This window comes from Mesoplodon mirus, assembly GCF_964341445.2.
Source record: "Mesoplodon mirus genome assembly, chromosome: 4".
NCBI classification, from domain to species: domain Eukaryota; kingdom Metazoa; phylum Chordata; class Mammalia; order Artiodactyla; family Ziphiidae; genus Mesoplodon; species Mesoplodon mirus.
Window position 1 is genome coordinate 53,394,062 of NC_138979.1, and position 20,488 is coordinate 53,414,549.

General features: G+C 47.4%; 1 long non-coding RNA gene across 2 annotated transcripts in view; it reads left to right on the forward strand.

Annotated features, from left to right (window-relative positions):
* Nucleotides 1–20,019, forward strand: part of LOC309801917 — a 139,820-nt gene extending 119,801 nt beyond the window's left edge. Inside the window, exons 8-9 of one of the 2 annotated variants that reach the window (XR_014293684.1) lie at nucleotides 126–429; nucleotides 19,540–20,019. This is a non-coding gene — a long non-coding RNA (uncharacterized lncRNA). Of the gene's footprint in view, nucleotides 1–125; nucleotides 430–17,085; nucleotides 17,684–19,539 lie in introns of those variants that run through there. The other variant, XR_014293685.1, reaches the window with a different exon arrangement.
* The last annotated feature ends 469 nt before the right edge of the window (nucleotides 20,020–20,488 follow it).

A 20,488-nucleotide genomic window follows, 5' to 3' on the forward strand; every position in this document is an offset into this window, starting at 1 on the left:
TGTAGATTTGAGGATGCTGCCTTCTGGAAGGAGTGGGGAGGGACCCCATGTCTGGGTGGCATCCCTGACCCCACCTTGCACATAATACTGTCATGGTTGCTTCAGTTGCCTGCTTCCTCCCCTAGATCCTATGCTCTTGGAAGGGAGGAGAAGGTGCCATCCCTAGCACAGGATCTGGAGAGCAGGTGCTCAACAAATGTTTGGGAGTATGAATGAGATCCCAGAAGGAGCACCTTCAGTCTTCCCAGGAGAAGAAAGCTCCAAGCAGCTCGAGGCAGCAGTGAGCAAGTGAGGGACGCTGGCCCAGGAGCACCCAACAAGATGTGTAGTCGATGGACAAATGTCATGTTTGGCTCCAAACCAGCTTGAGGCACTGGGAGAAGACAGAGAAGGAGAGAATGGACCCTGGCCTTCAGGGTCTTTCCCAAGGTAAGGAGCTGCACACACCTGAGAGGAGCAAACAAATCTGGACTTGAGGTGAGTTCATGGGCTCCTCTGTGACATGGGGTGACTCATCTAAGGTCTCGGCAGCAGGATGAGGATCCTGCCTGGGTTTCTTGCTCCTCAGCCAATGCCGGCTGCTCCCCTCTTTCCCAGACCTAGCAGTGGTGCTGAGGAGGGCTGGCAGGTCACCTCCAAAGGAGGAGACTTCAGACACATGAGGCTGTTCCAGGGCTTTCCAGGGGTACTGGAGATGCCTGGTGGAGAGAAAGGAGGAAAGAGGAGAGGAGGCATCCCTGGAGGTGGAAAAACACAAGTTAAACCTGGAGAAATGCATTGAGGTCTGGATGGTGCTGGGGGTTAGGTGGGAGGGAACGTGGGCCCAAGTTGGAAAGGTTTGGTAGTCCAGAGGCTGGAGTGCTAAGCATCTGGCACTTTCACAAATCAGTTTCTTCATACATGTTGGCGTAGGAGGGAGTTAACATTCATTTGTGTCATTGTTTATTTAATGTGTATTAATCAACACCAAAACATCAGCCCCATGAGGGAATGTGGGGAATGTGCCTGGTTTTGCTCACCAGTGTACCCCCTCCACCTGGAGAAGTGCCAGGCACTTAGTAAGTGTTTACTGAATGAATGAATAGAAATTGGGCCAGGACTTAGTAAGTGTTCTCTGAATCAATGATCAGAAATTTTCAGTTTGTATGTTTGGTGTTAGATTCCAAGGCAGCTCAGGAGCCAGGGAGGTGCAGCCAGGAGGCTCCAAGCCTTGCAGCTCATCTTCTTCCAGTCTTTGATATGCAGTGGGCTACTTGTAGCACCTCACTTGAAGTCCAAGCTCCTTAACTAAAAAAAAAAAAAAAAAAAATATTGAGGTTGGCAACCAGTGGAGCAAGAGTCCCCTAAGGCCCTGGGTGCTCTGTCATTCTGGGCGTGGCCCAGCTGCATCACCCAGAGGGCTGTGCGTGAATGGGCCAGGTCCTGGTTCTCTAGGTCAATCTGTCTCCACCACTGGTTGTACCAGGACATTTGCCCATTTTCGAGGGCACCTTTCTCTAAGTTCAGGGCCTGATCACCAAATAGGCACTTTCCTTTCCCATTACCTGAGGCCCCAGGAAAATGACACAGCAGAAGGCCCACTTCAGTCTCTGCAGGCCCAGTGTGCTCACCCCCTTGAGCGGGCAGATGCCCTGAGCTGCTGGAGAGTCACCCCGAGCCCTGCTAGCTCCCTCTAGCTCCCCAGATTTTCCAGACCTAGACTCAGAGCAGCCAAATCAGTTGAAAAGAAAAAAAATATATATCCGCCCTCCACACCCAGACTCCGTACACTTGAGCTGGGGAAGTGCCAACAAAAATAACATGATGTCATCCCCCTACTGATCCTGTTAATCCCTTTTCTGCCGAATATTGAGTCTTGGTTTTTATTTAAAAGTGATTTTATTGTCAGAGGCTGGTTAAAAGCCTCTGAGAGCTGTGCCAGGAAAGCTGGTGGTGTCTTTGATGTGCAGAGCAGTGCAGGGCCCTCAGCCTCTGAGGCCTGACAAGGAAAGGAATGGGATTTGCAGAAGGCTGGGAAGCTGGAGGAATGCTGTTTCAGACAGTGTGCTTTACCAATGGCATCTGGTTTTTCATTTCACGGCCAATGCACCTCTGCAAGACAGCCTCTGAGAGAATTTCTCAGACTCTACAGGGCCTGTGAGGACCACCACAGTCCCACTCCCTCTGGACCACCGCCTTCCCTGCCCCCGTCATCACTAGGGAACACTTTCCCCTCTGTAGAGGTGCCCTGCTCCCACTCACACCCTCATCACCAAGTCTCCAAATCCCAACCTATTCTAGAAAGGCTGCCTTCAAGAGGTGAGGTGGACTTGGGCCAAGAGACATGGGTTTGAGGCTCAGCTTTGGACAAATCTAGAAAAGGCACTTCACCTCTTTGAGCCTTAGTACCTCATACATAAGACAGAAGTATGAATCCCTACCCTACATCGTATGTGACCACCCAAATGTCCAAAGACAATCATGTGTCTTTGGAAGCTCTACAAACATAAGAGCCCTGTACTAAGGCCAGACACTTTTGCAAGGAGGGTAAAGGGCAGAGGAGGCCAAGAGGTGCAAGGGAGTTGGAGGTGTGTTCAAGGGAGTGAGTCCAATGAAGGACCATGGAATCTGAGACAGAAAGAAAGGGAAGTGAAGCCACTGATGGATAGTGGGGAAGAACTGGGCCCAGTAGGCATGGGTTCAGCATGAGATCAAAGAATTGTTACAGGGGGGCTTGAGGAAGTACGCTGGAAGGACAGGCAATGATGACCAGAGAGTGAGACACTTGGGTTTGGAATTTGGGAGGTTATGCCCTTTTGGTGATGGGAAAAGAATGGGTAGCTAAGGTACAAAAGTGTTCCTGGCAATGAGGTCAAAATTGGAATCCTGGAAAAGTTATCCTCATGCATGATTTAGGGCCCAGGAATCAGGAAGGAGTTGGGGTGGAAAGAACTCCAGGAGCCCAGGAGCCAAGGTGGTCAGTGAGCGAGTGGTTGACCAGAAGGCCCAGGGAAGCATCAGGGACGGGGGTGGGGGGGGATGAATGGTGCGAGTCTGAAGGAGCAGGGGTTTTACAAGATGAAGGGGTGTATAGGTGTGGCCTGGGGAGCCAGGAGGATTGCAGACTTACCCTCCGACCCTGAGGAGAGCATGTGAGAATGGCAACCCCGGCCTGAGAGGACAGCAGGCAGAGAGAAGGGAGTGTCGCAGGAGAAGGGTGAGGATACAGAGGAGTTTGTGGTCATGGAGAGGAGGGGATGAGGGGGATGGGGGAGGCGGGGCAGGCCAGCTGAGCAAATGAACAGAACAGTGTGGGGATGGAGTCTGGGAGCCAAAGGGTACCTGAAGAGGCCTTGGCTCCTAGCTGATCATGAGGAGAATGGGTTTGGATAGGATGATGTCACCCATGTGGTCTCTAGGAGTGGGGTGAGGACTTGGAGCTGAAGCCTTCACACAATGGCTTTGCCACAGAGTGGGTTTGGGCAGGTAGGGCTCAAGCCGGCAGTCATCTGATGGCTGCTGCCATGGACCTCAAGCATGAATGGTGGGTCTTCAGCCAGCTGTTCACACAGGGCTTGTGAGGAGAGATGGTGACCCCACAGGCTGGGGCGGGGGGGCTGGTTAGATCAGGGACCAGATGAGGTCTGAGACCCACTCCATCTCTGCCACCCTGTGATTACATAATTCACAGTTGTCCCAAGGACTGGCCCCAGCTCTCAGCATGAGGCTGCTCTGGTTGCTTGGTTCCTGATTTCAGCTGTAACAGGTTTGCAAGTGCCTTGACCACCAGATGCTGAGAAAGGAAACAGACACCTCCAGTCTACCCCAGAGGCCTGAGTGCAGCTGCCCAAAGCCAGCCCCAGAGGGCATCAAGAGTCTGAACTGATGGAGGAGGAGGGAGGGTACTACAGAAGCCCTTTGTTCTCAGGGCTAAGAACAGATTGTGGAATCAGAGACCTCAAAGCCAGAGGTGATGTTGCTACTTCTGCTGCTAATAATGGCAGCAAACATTTACTGAGCACCTTCTATGTGGTGAGCATAATACACAGCCCAGCTCATTTATTCCTCACATCAACCTTAGGAGGGAGGTGGTATTCTTATCCTCACTTTTACAGATGAGGAAATTGAAGTCCACAGAGATGAAGGAACTGGCTAAGTGGTAGGGATTGGCCCCCTATGCCACACTGACCCAAGTTCAAAAGCCTTTCTTATCTGTGGTTAAGAAAACTACCGGTCCAGGGCTTCCCTGGTGGCACAGCGGTTGAGAGTCCGCCTGCTGATGCAGGGGACACGGGTTCGTGCCCCGGTCCGGGAAGATCCCACATGCCGCGGAGCGGCTGGGCCCGTGAGCCATGGCCGCTGAGCCTGCGCGTCCGGAGCCTGTGCTCCGCAACGGGAGAGGCCACAACAGTGAGAGGCCCGCGTACCGCAAAAAAAAAACAAACAGAAAACTACCGGTCCACTAGGGGACATGACTCATTCAAGGACCTATAGGAGGCCAGGGGCAGAGCCAGCACTGACGCCCAGGTCCTGACTGCCAGCCCACAGTTTTCTCCATCCCACCATGCAGAGACCAGTAAGAGCATCCATCTCATTCTCTGTATACAGGACAGTTTCTACCACCCATGAGCGCCCTTATTTGGGATGAGATGTGTGGTATCCAGCCTCCAAAAGGGCCCATATGACTCTTACCTCTAGGTGTTCACGCTGTGTGTAGTCCTTCCTCGCCAATAGGTAGCCAAAAGGACAAAAATAACTTTGTGCTTTCTCTTGGGGAAGTCAGCACCACATTGTAGCAACACTCAAGCAACCTGTGGAGAGGCCCACATGGGGTGGGACTGAAGCCATGTGTCAACAACCAGTACTGACTCAGCAGCCATGATAGAAATGGGGAAACACCGTAGAACAGCTTCCACAGCTCAAAGAAGGCACGGGAGAAAACAGCTCCTGCTAGAGCAGAGCGTCTCCGAGTGTGCCTTTCCATCTAGTGTGTCTCTAGTAGCCTCAAGGCTATCTGGGGGCCCAGGCCAAAAGTCTGGATGACCTGGGACCACGCTGCAAGGACCACAACAGGACTTGAAGTAACATGCCCATCTTGGATGCTCTAGGGTCTCAGGGCAGGCCACAAAGAGTTCCATTTGCAAAGCACTGCAGATGGGACTGGAGGTATCTCTCAGTCATGCTCTGGATTAGTTCCTGGAGGACGTGTAGCAAGTTCTTCACTGGAAGAATCTATTCAACACCACAGGTAGGGCCACCCTTGAGAATTCTAAAGAGCAATTATTATTGAGAGATGGGGAAGTTCAAGTTCCAAAGACCTGTCATCAGGTGGTAGTAACTTTGCCTCTTCAAGAAACCCTGAAAGGGATTTACATAAGGAGGAAGCACAGCACGTGTCCATCATTGCTGCCATTGTTATATAAGAGCAGTTATCATTTATTATATCACCATTATCATTTGCTATATAAGAACAGTCATTAAGCACCTACTATGTGTCAGGCACAATGCTATGTGCTAATCCTCATAGCAGTCTTGCAAGCTAAATGTTTCCTCATTTTAAGAGTGAAGGAACTCAAGTTGAGAGATGTTAAGTAACTTGTTGAAAGTTAATTTGTTGCATTAAAGTGGCAGGGCTGGAATTCAAACCTAGATCTGTCTGACTCTGAGGTCTATGTTCTACTCTGTCAACTGTTACTACAATAACAGCAGAGTCGTAGTGACTTTGGCACCAAATGGCCCTCCTCTGAGTATAACTTCTGGAGATGCAGGACCAGCCAGGATTCCCAGTTGCAAGTAACAGAAACTGAATAGCTAATTTAAATAGCAAAGGGATTTGGGAGAGACATAGGGTAAATCAAAGACTGACAGGCTGAAAAACCGGACAGGAACCTGCCCCTACCAAGACTCACACAATGGGAAATTCTTCTAGGAAGGTATTCAGATGCTGGGAATCCCAAACAGAAAGACATATGTTTACTGCAGACTCTTAGGAATGTCAGAGCATCAAGGATGGTAGTATTAGAACCCCAATAATGAAAACTTATGGTCAAATGTAGCTGAAAACCACAGCCATTGGTACCTTGATGCCCTCAATATTGAGGGCCTGGAAAAACAAGTCACCTATACAGATTTGAGCAAACAAGTGATGAGTCTCTTCCATTTGCCCCTCCTCACACAACCACCAAACTTAAGTGGGCAAGCTTTTGTAGTGGCGACTGTCAGTATGACGCTAATCTCAGAACCCACTCATTCTACCCAGCCTCCAATATGGTTCCCAGCGATCCTTACCTCCTGGTATACTTGCTCTTGTATGGTCCCTTTCCCATTGAATCAGGGCTGACCTAGGTGGACAATAGAATGCAAAGGATATGGCAATGTGTGACTTCCAGAGCAGGTCACAGAGGCATTACAGCTCCTTCCTTGGTCTTCTCGATAGGTAGCTATTGGGGAAGCCAGTTACCATGTTGTGAGGACATTCAAGCAGCCTTGTGGAGAGGGACCAACTTGCCAGCCATGTGAGTGAGCCATTGAGTCTGGGGGTAATTTGCTGTAAAACAATAATTGGAGATGAGAAAAAAGGGAGGTACTATGTGTGAAAGCAGTAACCACTGGAGCAGTGCCTGGCACACAGTTCTTCCAGGGGCTAAAAGAGATTTTCCAGCAGATGTGGCCATTTACTCAGTAACATACCTAACAGATGCCCAGACTGTCAGTAAACCTGGAGCTCCCTTACATATTCTTCATGTGTAGTTTTGTTTGCAAGAGACGATAAATATCTTGGCCTCCTGCAGCAAGGGTAAGGCAATAGTGGGGCCCAGGGTAAGGCAGTTCATAAACAGCCTCTCCTCTATGGGAAGTGTCCTTCTGGCCCTCTGAGCCTGTCTGGCCACAGACCTTCCTGTATTGTGTTTTTCCTTTGTATAAACCTGGGATTAGAACACTACAGCCCATGAATCACTCACCTGTTTTTCTAAGTAAAGCTGTATTAGAACTCAGCCATGCCCATTCATTTGTATATTGTCTAATGCTGTTTTTGTGCTACAGGGGCAGAATTGAGTAGTTGTAACAGAGGTATTGTGTATGGCTTGTGAAGTCTAAAATACTGACTGTCTGGCCTTCTAAGGAAAAATTTGCTAACTCCTGGTAGAAATGGTCAAAGCATTGCTGGCTAGCACAGCTGAGAGCCAAAGAGGCAGCCTGGGTTGTCTAGTCTCTGTTCCCAGCTCTGCAGAGGACAGAGGGGCACCGTGGCTTCTCTCTTTCTGTCTCTCACGATGAAGGACTTTCCAAGAGGATGGGGAGTAGAAAATGTCAGGGGGAATCTCACCAATCCTGACACATGAGCCCAATAGATGTCTACCCTCCTGCATTAGTTATCTATTGCTGTGTAGCAAATTACCCCAAAACTTGGTGTCTTAAAACAATAAACAATCCTTATCTCTCACAGTTTCTGTGGGTGAGGAATCTACGGGTGGCTTAGGCTGGTGGTTCTGGTTTGGGTCTTTGATGACGTCAAGTTGTTGGCTGGGGCTGCTGTCACCTGGAGGCTTGACTGGGGCTGGAAGATGTGATTTCAAGGTGGCTCCTTCACATGGCTGCCACGTCACTGTTGGGTGTTGACAGGTGGCTTCCACCCCAGCAGGAACTCTCTTCTTTGAGCTGCCCCATGGTGTTTTGCCTTTTCTAAGTGTTGTCCCTGAGCCTAGGGGTTCATGAGAAGTGATCTGCAAACCTCATCCCAGGCTGCTCGAAGAATGACACACTCAAACTAGTCTGGGTAAGACGCTGACTCCCCTCCATCTCCTCCCCCAAATCCTGGCAACTGCGGGGGTGGCACCTATGCTGATTGTGTGGGCCCTGCAGATAGATGGGCAACTGCAAGGCCAAGGAGTCAGCTTAACGTGGAAGGAAACCTTACTTGCTCTGAGACTCCCTCATTGATCACCCCAGTCAACTCTATGGCCCTTCCCCTGCCCTCCAAAACAGTAATTTGACACTTAGGATGCTTATTTGTTACATTAACAGCTGAATAGCAGCCATATTTATTTTTGGCTGCACTGGGTCTTCGCTGCTGTGCGCAGGCTTTCTTGTTGCGGTGAGCGGGCTTCTCATTGCAGTGGCTTCTCGTTGTGGAGCACGGGCTCTAGGCGCACGGGCTTCAGTAGTTGTGGCTCACGGGCTCTAGAGCGCAAGTTCAGTAGCTGTGGCGCATGGGCTTAGTTGCTCCGCAGCATGTGGGATCTTCCCGGACCAGGGCTCGAACCTGTGTCCCTTGCATTAGCAGGCGGATTCTTAACCACTGTCACCAGGGAAGCCCTCATAATACTTTTAATTCATTTGCAGGCCTATCCATAACATACCAGAGGCATCAGACTAATTCTTTATGTTGACCACAGATAGACGTTGGAAGCTAGAATCATTTTGTTTATTTATTTTTCAGCCTGCACATTTTATTTCAGGTATCAAACTTTTATTTTCATAAAAATATTTTTAAAGATTTAATTGCATTTTCAGGGGATTAAATAGCAGTTTTACCTTAGTAATGTTGATTTTCAAAGTTGATAGGAATTTGTTATAATTTATATTTTATCTTTCATTTCAATAGATTGTTTTGCATATTTATTTGCATAAATATTCAGTCACGTAAAAACATTGGATGGGTTCACTCCCCACTCCAGCCACACTCACTTTTCTCCCCACAACCCTTCTTGAGCTGGAAAACAGTGGGTTGTCCAAGTGTGGAGCCTCATCCTCAGCACCTGGCTCAGCAGGAAGCATGTAAAAGGCTCCCTGACTGGGGCAGGAGGGGCCTCACTTACAAGCTATTTCAGCTGCTGCTGTGTATACTGTTCAGTTCCTCACTTTGTCTTGCTTTGACCTTGGTCTTCTGACTCTTCACCCGGCTTCCTGATTACCTTGACTGATAGTTTTAGCACTGTCCTCCTGAACCAGGTCTTTGTCAGCTTTGCTCTGATCATCACCATCCCTGCTTCCTCCCCAACAAGTATCCCCTCACATCCATTGGCCTGGTGTAACACAGTTCACTAATACAAATATATGCTTTAAAACTGCTCTTTTCTCCTCAAGAATACACAGAGAATGGCCTACTTCATCACTCATTTCATGTAAGTTATTGTACAAACAGCCCTGATCCTGACCTCACTAGGTCCCTTTCAGGGTAACTCATAAATCATTAAGCCTAGAAAGGAGAGATAGGCCAGTTCATCACAGTCTTTTTACAGTTGGGGAAACTGAGACACATGGAGAGGAAATGACTTGCACATGATCACGCAACAAGAAAACTGAGACTAGAGCCAGCTGTCAAGGCTCCAAGGCCAGTATCTCTTCTGTTGCTCCACACCACCTAGTTGGATAATTGTGCATTCCAGCAGCAACCCACCCTGATAAATCTCTCCATGACATCCTGAAGAACAGTTATTTGTGAATTGTGGGCCAGAAATTTTTTTTTTTTTTTTTTTTTTTTTGCCTTACGCGGGCCTCTCACTGTTGTGGCCTCTCCCCCTGCAGAGCACAGGCTCCGGACGCACAGGCTCAGCGGCCATGGCTCACGGGCCCAGCCGCTCCGCGGCATGTGGGATCTTCCCGGACCGGGGCACGAACCCGTGTCCCCTGCATCGGCAGGCGGACTCTCAACCACTGCGCCACCAGGGAAGCCCCGGGCCAGAAATTTGATGCTGAGTGTGCAAAGGAACAGCAAGAGGGGCTATTTCATCAATGACAAAATGGCCCTCTCCCAAACTGAGTTGCAGGGATTCTGCCACCCTGAGAGTCTTCATGCCTTTCTGGAGACTAAACATTTTCACAGTTCCTTTAGCCCAAGGGTTATTTTCTTGTTGGAAAAATGGAAAATCCCCCTTACAGATGGTAAGAAAAATAACTTCAGCTGGACTAATCTAGAGACAAAGGTTCTTCTGAAACTGAAGGAGGATAGAGTAGTCAGGGGAAGAAAATATTTACTTTATATAAATACTGAATGTTTCTTCTGGGTTTCTTTTTATTTGGTAATGCCCAAGAACTCCTAACTGGCTCGTTAGAGAGAGGCTGGGTTGCATAGCTGATAGGAAGAGTTGGGCAGTCATGAGCCTGCAGGAGAAGCCCAAGCTCACTGGGGTCCCCTGCCTGGCCACAGCTGTTAGGAACTGCAGCCTACAGACCCTGGGCTGAGAATGGGATGTTTCTTCTGGGGGGAACCTCCACCCACCCAGATGAGCCCCCCCCAGAGATGGAATTATCAGCAGTTCGAGACACTATTTATTACTTATCTTCAAAATGTACTTCTTCCTAATGAATTACTTACTGCTTTTGGCATTGAAATTTCTCTTGTTACAATTTGTGTCTTGATATCAGAATAATTTATGTCCCTTTCAGTGATTTCATAGTTCATTTTTATCTGAATATTCTCACTTATTTAGCTAAAGAAAAATGAGTTTCTATAAGGAAAAACCTCAGTTAGGATCTATATTTAAAATATTCCACCTAGGAGACAAACCTGAAAAGAAAAAATGTAACTGTTGGAAACACTGAGAATGTCAGCAACTTCAGGTATCATGGAAGAGAGATTTCTCCCATGAGATTAAGGAAACCAGCTGGACTTGACACCTATTCTGAGAACCCACTGATGTTTTCACAAATGCTTGCAGCTGCATTGTCATGAGTGACTGTAAATGTTGTTAAACATCAGGTTACCGTCTTCTGGAATTGTTTCAGTTTGTTGCGTGAAGTCACAGATAAGTGGCTCTTACTTGCCAAAATGTTTGGAATTGCCCTGGAAGGTCACTAGCTTTGCAGTAAATCCACCCAGTAAACCATAAAACGGCGCTGGCTCAGCCTCCCAAGGGTCATTTCACCTATACTTCAAAAAACCCACCTCATAGCCAATGAGATGAACAAAGCCCAGTGAGCTGGGGTTACAACATGATCCTGTGGTATGACTAGACCAGGGAGAAAGGGCATCAGATTCAGGCTGTGTGACTTTAGGTGATGCTTTACATATCTGAAGTAAAATAGTATTAATAACACTACATATGAATACTTCTATAAATAGGATTCATAATACTAGCCTGATCTGTCTCACAGAGGTGATAATCAAATTGTATAAGATCTGGAAAAGTACTTTATAAACTACAGAGTACTTCCTGAAAGTAATGTATACTGTTCACTCAATCATGCATTCACTCAGTGTTTATTGAGTACTTACTATATGCTAGGCACTGTTCCAGCACTGGAGATAAAACCTTAAATATTATCTTATTAATAGATAAAAATCTTCCTGGCCCCTAAGCTGAATTGTTCTTTGGCATGGTGGTCAGTCTCCAAGATGGTCCCCAATGATCCTCAACTCCTATTATCTGTTTCCTTATGTTGCCCCTACCACATTGAATCTGACCTGTGTGACCAACCGAATATGGTAGAAGTTACATCTGTGGCTTCCAAGGTTAGGTCATAAAAGACATTGCTGCTCCATCCTTGGTCTCTTGGATTACTTGCTCTGGAGGAAGCCAGCCACCATGTCATGGGGACACTTACGAAGCCATATAAAGGCTTGTGGGGAGAACTATGGTGTTCTCAGCACTCAGCAACAAATTGCATCCAATACTTTGGAAATAAGTCCTTCAGCACCAGACAAGCCTTCAGATAACTGCAGTCCAGCTGACATCTTGCCTACAGCCTCATGAGACGCCCCAAGCCATAGTTGCCCAGCTAAACTACTTCTTAATACCTGACCCATAGAAACTGTGAGAGATTATTTTTTCTTATTTTAAGCCACTAAATTTTGAGGTAATTTGTTATGCAGCAATAGATACCTAATACACTTGGTCAAATAATTCTTCCAAAAGGGTAAATGAAGATAACTTCACATTTGGTCTCATATCACTACAAGCTGAAGTTTGTTGCCTCTCAATTGTCATTTGGCTGAGGGACGTTGCTCCTACAGTACCAATCATGTAGATGGTGTTCCATAAATAAGTACTTGTTGGCTATTGGATTAATGATATTAGAACCACTGAGAATAACAATGGCTTAGAGGGCAGGGAATAGGTCACACAAGGTTGGCCAAGACACAGAGAGACCCACCAAGGCAAGGCACGTGGTGGAGGGTGGTCTCAGCAATAGGTGATCCTAGAAGTCCAGAGAGATGGGCTGGCCTAGGGGAAGTTTGGGGGTAACCAGTGGACATCCCCATGCTAGTCAGGCAGATCCAGGCTAGAAGGTCTGTATTGGAGGGAGGGAAGTATTAGGTATAATTTGAGGGAATGACAGAGGACAGGTACTAGGATTCAAGGGCAAGACTTCAGACTAAGACATGGCTGCAAGATGGAGCAGGAGGGACAAGATAAAGAAACACGGGCTTCCCTGGTGGCACAGTGGTTGAGAGTCCGCCTGCCAATGCAGGGGACATGGGTTCGTGCCCCGGTCCAGGAGGATCCCACATGCCGCGGAGTGGCTAGGCCCGTGAGCCATGGCCACTGAGCCTGCGTGTCCGGAGCCTGTGCTCTGCAATGGGAGAAGCCACAACAGTGAGAGGCCCGTGTACTGCAAAAAAAAAAAAAAAAAAAGGATAAAGAAACCCAGTCTTGGAGGCTTAGGGAATCAAGGTAGAAATGGTGAGTGAATCAGAAGCCCACACCTGGAGCTCAGGCTAGGTGGTGCTGAGGAGTGGAGCAAGGCCATCGAAGAACCAGCTGCCAAGTTGACTCAGCACATGTCTACAGAACTGCAGCTCCAGATCCTGCCATTCCCCCTGTCTGAGGTCTTGCTTGATCCAGGAGCCCAAAACGGAGTACAGTGTGCAGAGGAGACAGTTAAAGAGGCCCCTGTCTGGTAAAGTAGAGGGAGGAATGGGCAGAAATCAGATCCATCTGCAATTTGGGAGAGGGATCTAACTGGTATGAACTGTTAAAATCTCTTTCCTCAAAGTAGAGAGAGGCAAGGAGACATAAACAAAACCATGAGTTGAAATGTTTGCTTATTTCAACCTCTGATCCTTCATCAAAACTGTTCTTTTGTTATTGTTACTGGTTGGTGGCCAAGTGGACTCTTGCGGTTTCTCTGTGCTTCCTTCTCCCTGGCCACTTTGGGATTGAAGGCCGAGTAGATAGATGGATTCAGACAGAGAATAGAGTCAAAGCAGCAGGATGGTTAAGAAAAGCAGACAGGCATGAAGATGACGTCTACAGATTCTCAACGGACTCTGGGGTGAATGTTTAGGATCAACACTCTCCTCTAGTGAACCAGCCACTGGGTGTCAAGGGTGCCTTAGAACATGATTTCCTTCACAGAATGTCCTGACTCTTCAGCCCAGTCTCTTTTCCCAACTCCACCCTCACCTTTGTGCTTCCTCTCCTCTTCCACCTCAGCTATCTTTTGGATTTGGCACCTGTTATGGTCCCCTTGGTTTTTTTGACCCCCCCCCCCGCACTATGCTTCTTCATCCTCAACTTAGCAAAGCATCCTTGAGCTGCTTCCCTGTGTAACACTCCACTCACCCAGAAGTTAGACCTTCTTAGCCAGGCACCCGTCCCACTGGTAGAGAGCCCACCACACTCACCTCAAAGTTTTCTGGTTCCTAAGTCTGAATTTACCCTGATTTGCCATGGGGGCCTTTTACACAGTCCTTCCATGTCAAAATCTCAAGGGAAGCTGTCTTTCCTTAACCATACCTTCACAGTTTTTTCCCTCTTGTGGCCTGTGGGCTTCGGGGCAATAGCCAATGTCCCCAAAACAGATGACAATGAAAATTCAATGATGACACCAGCTTGTGAGACTCCAATGAGGAGTCAAGGCAAGAAACTCATTGACAAGAGAAGTACTTAGCCCAGGAGCTCTGGGCTAATCAAATGGAAACAAAACACAGAGTAACCAAAATAAAGCCCTCACTTCCCAAAATATCTTTGCCTTCTAAAGCTTGATACTCTAACCACAAAAAGAATAACACAATGTGAAATGACATGCTTCAATCCAAACTCCCTCCTACCACTCTAGAGACTGTTGTGGTTTTGCAGCACCTCTTTTTCAAATTTATCAGACACAAATTTTCCGGGCATTATTCCCGAAAGTAAACTTCCCCCTACAAAAAATCACCCAAATATTAGGTAGATTGGTCCTGAGTTCTTCATGTCAACCTTTGCACTCTCTTTCCCACTCTTAATACACAATGTTCAGGTCCCAAGAGAGTTTTTCTATAGCAATTTCTCTACACAATGTTCATTGCTGTTAACTGGCATAAGTCTTTGTGCCTTGTTTGAGCTGTAAGAATTGTCATTACTGGAAGTGTTTCTGAACTAAATCAAATTGGGCTCTGATTCCTCACAAACCAAGCTCAGTGTAAAGTCCCATTTTGGTCATTTTTTGGTGGCTCCTATGCCCTCTCCCTGGGGCTTTCATGACCCATGAGGAAGTCCTCTAGTTGTGGTCACTGTTGGGGTCCCTGGTCCAAGCTTGTGGGGTCCATTCAAAGGTGGGCTGCCCTACAAACATATCCATGATCGCCATGCCAAGCTCAGGCATGGGACAGAAGCCAGAGTTCCATAAGTATGGTGTTTGGACCAAGGTCCTTAAGCATCCAAACAACCATCCCACCCTGGGTCCTGCCACCCTCAGAAATGAAGGTCTCAGACTTCCCTGGTGGTGCAGTTGTTAAGAATCTGCCTGCCAACGCAGGGGACACAGGTTCGAGCCCTGGTCTGGGAAGATCCCACATGCCGCGGAGCAGCTAAGCCCGTGCGCCACAACTACTGAGCCTGCGCTCTAGAGCCCACGAGCCACAACTACTGAAGCCTGAGTGCCACAACTACTGAAGCCCATACATCTAGAGCCCGTGCTCCGCAACAAGAGAAGCCACCGCAATGAGAAGCCTGCTCACCGCAACGAAAAGCAGCCTCTGCTCGCCACAACTAAAGCCTGCGCGCAGCAACAAAGACCCAACGCAGCCAAAACCAAATAAATAAATAAATAAATAATTTTTTAAAAAGAAAGAAATGAAGGCCTCCCATCCTCTCCCCGCCCCAAGCCCCAAGCCCCTGTCCCCTTCTCCTCTAGGACAACCAAGCCTTCCTCTTAGCTGGATCTTCCAAAACAGCCCAAATGCTTTTCCTCTTGCTCCTGGAGTCACACACACACACACAGTGAAGCAGTTCATTATCAACCCTCCACCCCATCCCCATCCCCCAGGGGAAGATGTGCAGGGCTCAGCGACAGGAAGCCTGGCTGTCCTACCCAGTGAGGCTCAAGGGAGAATTAACTCAATTCTGCTGATGAGCCCACAGCATCAAGACCCTCATTTTTCACAACTTGATCGATAATTGGTAATCACCTTTCCATGTTCTTGATTCTAAAATAACCTACACCTTTAGAGCAGAAGGTCCACGGAATAGAACTCGCACAACAGGGGCTCAGTGCAGCTTGGTGTGCGAGTATCAAAGGATTGTGTGAAACCCGCCTTGCTTCTTGCAGCTCCCTGAGATCTGGCTCAGTACAATTTGAGGAACTAAGGTAAGACTTCCAAAAACTACACTAAACATTTGTCTATTTTGTTTGTTGAAACAATTTGTTGCATGTTTGTTTGGCACTGTCAAAGATGAAAAGAAATAGATGACATGGCCCCTACTCCTGAAGACTTTTATTCCCTAGTTGAAAAGGCATGCACCCATGAGAAGGGTTAATAACAGTATAAAATAACAGTGAAAGTAATGTCCCAAGACACATCAGTACATCTCACTGGATTCCTGCAGCAACCCTGAGTGGTAGGTATTATGATCTCCCATTTTGTAGATGAGGAATCTGAGGCTCAGTGAAGAGATGCTGTCTTCCCACAAGCTATGCCTCTGGAGGTGGAAACCTATATGGGACCAGAAGAAGCCACGTTTAGCTGTTACCTCTCGCTAGCTTGCTCCCTCCCCTTCTTGACCTGCAAACTTCCCACACACACCCACAATCTTACTCTACCTTACAGGGCAACTGACTCTGTAACAGTCTATAAAAGTTTTATTGTTCTTGCTTTTAGAAAGTTGCTGAATCTCCCCAGCACTTGTAAATAATATGGCACTCCAACTGCCGCCCCCACCTTGTCCCTAACCATAGGCACCCAATGAAGCCAAGGAAACTCAGGGGATTCTGAGGTCACAGGCTCTACCTGTGGGTTGTTGACCCACCATCCCATCTGCCCCAACCTGTCAGAGATAATTACCATGGCCCAGGTGAGAGGCACCCTGGTATTCCAGTCTCATCCCCCACTCTGCCCACCAGTCTCCCCAATACATCAAAAGACTTCCCACTATTTCCTGAACACTCCTCCCCAGGCTTTGGCTCATGTAGGGCTCTCCTGGAGTGTTCTTCCCTGCAATTATGCTTGTCTAATACTGCCCACCTACTCTTAAGAACTAGGTCAAAATATTGCCTCCTCCTTCAATCTTTCCTCAATTTCTTCCATCTGTATATGAGCTCAGCCGTCTCAGTAACGCCACAGAATTTCACCTGGATCATCTAAAGGCATTCTTCTCCATCTGCTTCTTATTACAGTTATTTGCGGATTTGCCTTGAGGGATGGGAGTCAGTGTTCTGAGTCTGTGTCCAACCTTCTCCACTTATGACTTGTGCAAAATTGGGAAACTGAGCCATAAGCAACTCATCTGTAAAATGGGGTTTCTTTTATTTTTTTTTGGCTGTGTTGGGTCTTCATTGCTGCGTGCGGGCTTCTTGTTGCGGTGGCTTCTCTGTGGAGCACGGGCTGTAGGTGTGCGGGCTTCAGTAGTTGTGGCATGTGGGCTCAGCAGTTGTGGCTCATGGGCTCTAGGGTGCAGGCTCAGTAGTTACAGCGCACAGGCTTAGTTGCTCCGTGGCATGTGGGATCTTTCCAGACCAGGGCTTGAACCCATGTCCCCTGCATTGGCAGGCGGATTCTTAACCACGGCACCACCAGGGAAGCCCCTAAAATGGGGTTTCTTGAGGATGCAGTGAGATAATAAGGAGGAAAGCACTTTATAAATGATATTGGGCTTTGCTTGTGTTATATACTTCATTACTCTCTGCCTCAGTTTGCACATCCATAAAAATGGGAGTAATAGCGTCTCTCTCTTGGATTTGCAGCAAGGATTAAATGGGCTCGTGTATGTAAAGCAAACTTTAGCACAGTTCCGTGCCTCTGTCTCCGCCCCCCACCATGATACAAGCAGACTTGGGACCATACATCCAGCTTTATGCTCTTTACTCTGACCATGAGGTTATGCAGGATCCAGGGTGCCGTTGCAAACGCTCCTGCACGTGGGTGACGTCTGGAATCTGGGCAGGAACTCCAGTGCTCTGCAATAATAATTATCATCATAAACAGTTGGCAGCCCCTGCATCCAGGAAATTCATTTTTCAGGGCCAGGTCTGTGCTGTGATGGACACCCCTCCTCGGGGAGAGACTGAAGAGCATGGGAGTCTATAAAACCACAGCTGATTCTCAGAGCCAGATGAAAGAGCCACCATGCCGAGTAGCTGGACACTGAGGGGCAGTCAGAAATGCCCCTCAAAGGGCAGTTTGGGGAGCGTTGATCCTAGTCTTCCCTGAGCCATGTCATCTAATTGCTTCAGTTCAACTTGGGTGCAGGGGGTGACTAAGTCCATTTAGACGTTGGGTCCAAGGATCTGCATCTGAGAAGAAAAAGAAATCATAGACTATCAGAGCTGGAAGGGGCCACTGTGGACCACAGTCCTTCCTGAGAACCTCAAGCCGTGCCCCTCCCTCTTCCTCAGGAGCTCTCCCTCTTTTCAGGGGTGGATCCACAACCTTTTAGCATCATGTGTCCCTAACCCTCCAGCCACAGTCGACATGACCAAGCATGGACCCAGCCAGGCCAGTCAGATACTCTCTCCCAGAATTCTGGAATTGGAAATCTGATACACTGGTCAGTTTCTGTTGGGATCTTTACCCAGGAAGACTCACTTTCCTGGATAGCATACAGAGTGGAAGCCAGACTAGAGAGAAGAATATGGGAAACTTGAACCTCATTCCAGAGAGAAACAGCTCAAGGAGGTGACCCATTTGAAGAAGATGGCAAAAAACACCCACCAAGATACCAAACTTCTTTTGCCTCCTTGCTTTAGTTAATTAACAATTAACAGTGCCTTGCACATAACAGCCACTGAAAAGTTTATTGGATGCTTGAATGAATAATCAAAAACAGGTGGAGCCTAATCATAATATAAATCTGAGGGAGAAACAAATAGGCACTGAGCTGCTCAAAATTAGGGACCAGATTTATATAAAGTTCAAAAACAGGGTAGTGGTTACCCTTAGGGAGATAATATGTGGAAGGTGGAAAAAAGGATTTCTGGAATGTTCTGATTCCCAATATAGGCGCTGCTGAGTCTGTGAAAATTGGGTTGAAGCATATGTATATGATATATGTACATCTCTGTATGTATGTCAATAAGAAGTTTAAAAATAAAACAGAACGGGATTAGGTCTTGACTTGCCCCCAGAGCCCACCTGATACGGTTCTGGTAGGGGTTCAAGGTCCCGCCTCCCCAGCATTTTCATGCAAGAGATATCTGGTTAAATAACCAAAGTGGCCTGGAAGAGAACAGGAATCTGAGGGCCAAGTCACAGAAGAGCAACCTCGTTCTGAGAAGAGTTTGGGGTAGAGAAAAGAGCTCATTGCCTAGAAGACAACCCCAAATGGTGTGATAATAATGTGTTTGGGCTAATGTTTTAGACACAGACCCACAAAGACGCATATGTGTACATGTTCACATGCCTTGGACCTTTTGATAAATTTGTAATAATTATAGGAGTAATTTTATTGAAACTTTCTACATGACAGGCACTGTGGTTTACATTCATTAATCAGCTCAATTATCACAACAACCTGATGAAGTGGGTACTATTATTTATCCTCATTTTTCAGTTGAAGAAACTGATGCACAGAGAGGTTTAGTGACTTGGCTAATGTCACACAGCTAATAAATGACAAAATCAGGTTGGGCTAATTCCAAAGCCTATGTTTTTCAAATAATACTTTGCAACTCCGTAAAAAATGTACAAATAGAAGTGTGTACCCTTGATTCCTCTGTGTGAAATACAAGAAGTGTCCTCTTTCATTCATCAGTGGTTTATACTTATGACATATCTGGTAGAAAGACAAGTGAGCTTGTTTGTTTTGAGGAGTAAACAGGACTTGCTGATCATTTTCCCACACATGACTGTTGAACGGGAAGCAACAGACACAGTGGTTCTCTTATGAAACTTAATCTTCCTAAAAATTTTATGAGGTGGGTATTCTTGTCTGTAGTTTGCAGAAGGAGAAACTGAGGCTAGGAGAGATTAAAGGGCCTTCATCCCTATTCAGGTTCTAGCCTAGGTGACGCCAAAGCCCAAGAAGGCATTTTTACCCCCAAACAAGGCAGTCTGTCTCCCAGTGTTGAGTTCTGAAATGCGATCCATTTGGCTGTTGGGTTGAACAAGAGAGCTCGTATGTGGCCTGGCCTTGCCCCGGATCAGGTGTGCTCATTGAGTTGTGACTTCTTGGGACTTCTGTTTGTCTCTGGCAATTCCAGGGCTCCCAGGCCCAGCAGCTCAGCAAGTACCAAGAAGCAATCACATTGAGTCCACAGGAATCCAGAGAGCAAGCATCAGCATTTGTGCCTTGGAGGAATTTGGCTGATGACTGAGAAGTCACAGGCCATGCCAGCTTCCTCAGAGGACAGAAGGACATGAGTCATGGCCCCCCCACCGACCACACACCTGGGGGAAGCACATTTGCAGCCATGTGTTCACCATCCTTGTGCAGACGGCAAGGCTGATGGAGAGTGAGCAGAGGTGAAAACAGGCTAGAGTGATCTTTGTCTTCTCTTTTAGCTGGGAAGATGCTGACTGCCGGCTTTCCTATTGCTGTTAATGATGTGTAAGTACAAATTATTACGACTGCACTTTTCTTAATGCACCCGTGCAACATTTGTTCACTCAATAAACATGTGTTAGCTAGTGGGAAGCAGCAGCATAGCACAGGGAGATCAGCTCGGTGCTTTGCGACGACCTAGAGGGGTGGGAGGGAGGCTCAAGAGGGAGGGGATTTGGGGATATATGTATGCATATGGCTGATTCACTTTGTTGTACAACAGAAACTAACACAGCATTGTGAGGCAATTATACTCCAATAAAAATGTATAAAAAAATAAAAATTTAGGGCCTCCCTGGTGGCGCAGTGGTTGAGAGTCCGCCTGCCGATGCAGGGGATACGGGTTCGTGCCCCGGTCTGGGAGGATCCCATATGCCGCGGAGCGGCTGGGCCCGTGAGCCATGGCCGCTGGGCCTGCGCATCCAGAGCCTGTGCTCCGCAACGGGGGAGGCCACAACAGTGAGAGGCCCGCATACCGCAAAAAAAAAAAAATAAAAAATAAAAAATAAAATAAAATAAAAATTTAAAAAGATAAACGTGTTGTGGGTCTGCTGTCATCAAGCATTTGCAGTAGTGATATAGTCTAGTGGTTAAGAAGGTAAACTCTG